This window comes from Notamacropus eugenii, chromosome 3 (assembly GCF_028372415.1).
Source record: "Notamacropus eugenii isolate mMacEug1 chromosome 3, mMacEug1.pri_v2, whole genome shotgun sequence".
Classification (NCBI taxonomy): Eukaryota; Metazoa; Chordata; class Mammalia; order Diprotodontia; family Macropodidae; genus Notamacropus; species Notamacropus eugenii.
The window spans coordinates 324217884-324220875 of NC_092874.1; the positions used below are offsets into that span (position 1 = coordinate 324217884).

Consider the following 2992-nt stretch of genomic DNA (forward strand, 5'->3'; position numbering starts at 1 on the left):
AAGATTATGAGGTTAGATAAAAATACCATCTAAAGATGAAAGGCGACTTGTGTCGGTCAGTGTTAGGGCTGAGGGAGCCCAAGAGAAAGGAGATGGGGAGCTGAGCTGCTAAGTCCTCCCAGGTTTCCCTCCTCCATCTTCCCCTTTTGTTTTCTTCCCAGCACCTCCATATTAATCTTATTTTTGGAAAAATTCCTTGATAAACATGAGTGAATTTTGGGTTATATCAGCTTCCAGAGAGAAAACATGCCAAAAAACATGGGAGAAATTAAACACAGCAACAACCTAAAGTAATAATCTTTCTATTAATTCTAAGTTCAGCGTCCTTAACATAAAGGTTGGCACACTGAATGTTTTAGTTGGATTACAAGATGAATTGGCCAAACTGGATTCACTTGTAGAAGGAGTTGTTAAGAAAGTGGCCCAATATATGTCTGATGTACTAGAAGACAGTAAGGATAAATTTCAAGAAAACCTGTTGGCCAATGGAGTTTACTTGGTTACATATATAACAAGGTTCTGGTAGGATATGGTCAAGTATCCAATTAAGCATCCCCTGAAAAATATTTCTGAAATAATTGCCGAGGGAGTAAATCAAATTGACAATGACTTAAAAGTACGAGTGTCTGCATATAATAATCTGAAAGGCAGTCTTCAGAATCTGGAAAGAAAGAAGGCAGGAAGTTTATTAACTAGAAGTCTAGCAGAAATCGTACAGAAAGATGACTTTGTCCTGGTTTCAGAGTATCTCATCACGTTATTGGTCGTCGTTCCAAAGTTAAACCACAATGACTGGGTAAAGAAGTATGAAACATTGGCTGAGATGGTAGAACCAACGTCTACCAACGTTCTTTCAGAGGACCAAAGTAGTTACATGTACTAACAATGTCACTTTGTTTAGAAAGGCAGTGGACAACTTCAGAAACAAAGACAGAGGAAACAAGTTTGCTCATGATTTTCAGTATAATGAACAGGAAATGAAAGCAGACAAAGAAGAAGTGACCAAGCTCTCCACTGTCAAGGAAAAACAGTTTGGACCACTAGATCAGTAGCTGAAGGTGAATTTCAATGAAGTTTTCATAGCATGGATTCATGTGAAAGCATTAAGAATTTTTGTTGAGTCTCTTTTATAATATGAATTGCCAGTAAACTTTCAGGCAATGCTACTTCAACCTAATAAGAAAATCATGAAGAAACTGAGAGAAGTATTGTATGATTTATACAAATACTTGGACAGTAGTGCAGCAGCTATTATTGATGCTCCCATAGATATTCCAGGTTTAAATCTCAGTCAACAGGAGTATTATCCCTATGTGTACTACAAGACTGATTGAAATCTATTGGAATTCAGGTAAAAATGGTCTCCAATATTGCTGGATCAAAGGGTACACACATTTTTATACCCCTCGTGGCATAGTTTCAAACTGCACAACATAGTGGTTGGATCAGCTCACAGCTCAATCAACAATGAATTAGTGTTCCAATTCTCTTACATCCTCTCCAAAATTTATTATCTTCCTGTTCTGTCATGTTTGCCAATCTTAAAGATGTGGTGTGGTACCTCGTAGTTGTTTTGATTTACATCTCTCTAATCAATAGTGATTTAGAGCATCTCTTCATATGACTACAGATATCTTTAATTTCTTCCTCTGAAAACTGCCTGTTCATATCCGTTGAGCATTTATCAATTGGGGAATGACTTGTATTTTCGGACATTTGACACAGTTCTCTCTATATTTTAGAAATGAGGAGTTTATCACAGACACTAGCTGCAAAAATTCTTTCCCAGTTTTCTACATCCCTAGAAATCTTGGTTGCATTGGGTTTGGTTGTGCAAAACCTTCTAAGTTTAATGAAATCAAAATTATATATCTTGCACTTCATAATGCTTTCTACCTATTCTTTAGTCAAAAATTCTTCACTTTTCCATCAGTCTGATAAATACTCTATTCCTTGTTCCACCAATTTGTCGATAGTATCAATCTTTATACTTAGATCATGTACCCATTTGGATTTTATTCTTGTGTACAGTATCAGACATTGGTCTATGCGTAGTTTCAACCACATTGTTATGCAGTTTTCCCAGCGAGTTTTGCAGAACAGTGAGTACTTATCCCAGAAGCTGAGGTTCTTAGGTTTTTCAAACAGTAGAATGCTATATTCATTACCTACTGTGTCTTGACTAGCTAGCATATTCCATTTCTGTACCCTTCTGTTTCTTAGCAATTACCAAGTGGTTTTGTTAACTGCTGCTCTATAATACAATTTGAGATCTGGTAGTGCTAGGCCATCTTCCCCAGCATTTCTTTCCATTAGTCTCCCTGATATTCCGGATCTTTTGTTCTTCCAGATGAATTTTCATATTATTTTTCCCAGCTTTAAAAAATAATTATCTGATGGTTTAATTGGTGTGGTACTAAATAAGTAAATAAATAGGTAGAATTGTCATTTTTATTATATTGGCTTGGCCTACCCACAAGGAACTGACGTTTCTCAACTTAAATCTGACTTTATTTGTGTGAAAAGTGTCTTGTAATTGTGTTTATATAGTCCCTGAGTTTGTTGAGACAGGTAAACTCCCAAATATTTTATGGTGTCTACCATAGCTTTAAATGAGATTTCTCTTTCTATCACTTGCTGTTGGGCTTTTTACTAATGTAGAGAAATGCAGAAGATTTGTGTGGGTTTATTTTGTAACCTGCAACTTTGCTGAAGTTGTTTATTATTTCAGGTAGTTTTTTACTTGAATGTCTAGGATTCTCTAAGTATATCATTATATCATCTGCAAAGTGTGATAACTTAGTTTCTTCTTTGCCTGTTCTAATTTCTTAAATTTCTTTATCGTCTCTAATTGCTACAGCTAACATTTCTAATATCATATTGAATAACAGTGGTGATAATGGAAATTCTTGTTTCACCCTTGATCTTATTGGGAATGCATCTAGCTTATCTCCATTGCATATAATGCTTGCTGAAGGTTTTAAGTAGATAC

General features: G+C 35.6%; 1 pseudogene; it reads left to right on the plus strand.

Moving 5' to 3' along the window:
- Positions 1-205: 205 nt before the first annotated feature.
- LOC140531594 (V-type proton ATPase subunit C 1 pseudogene) lies at positions 206-1355 on the plus strand (annotated as a pseudogene).
- The last annotated feature ends 1637 nt before the right edge of the window (positions 1356-2992 follow it).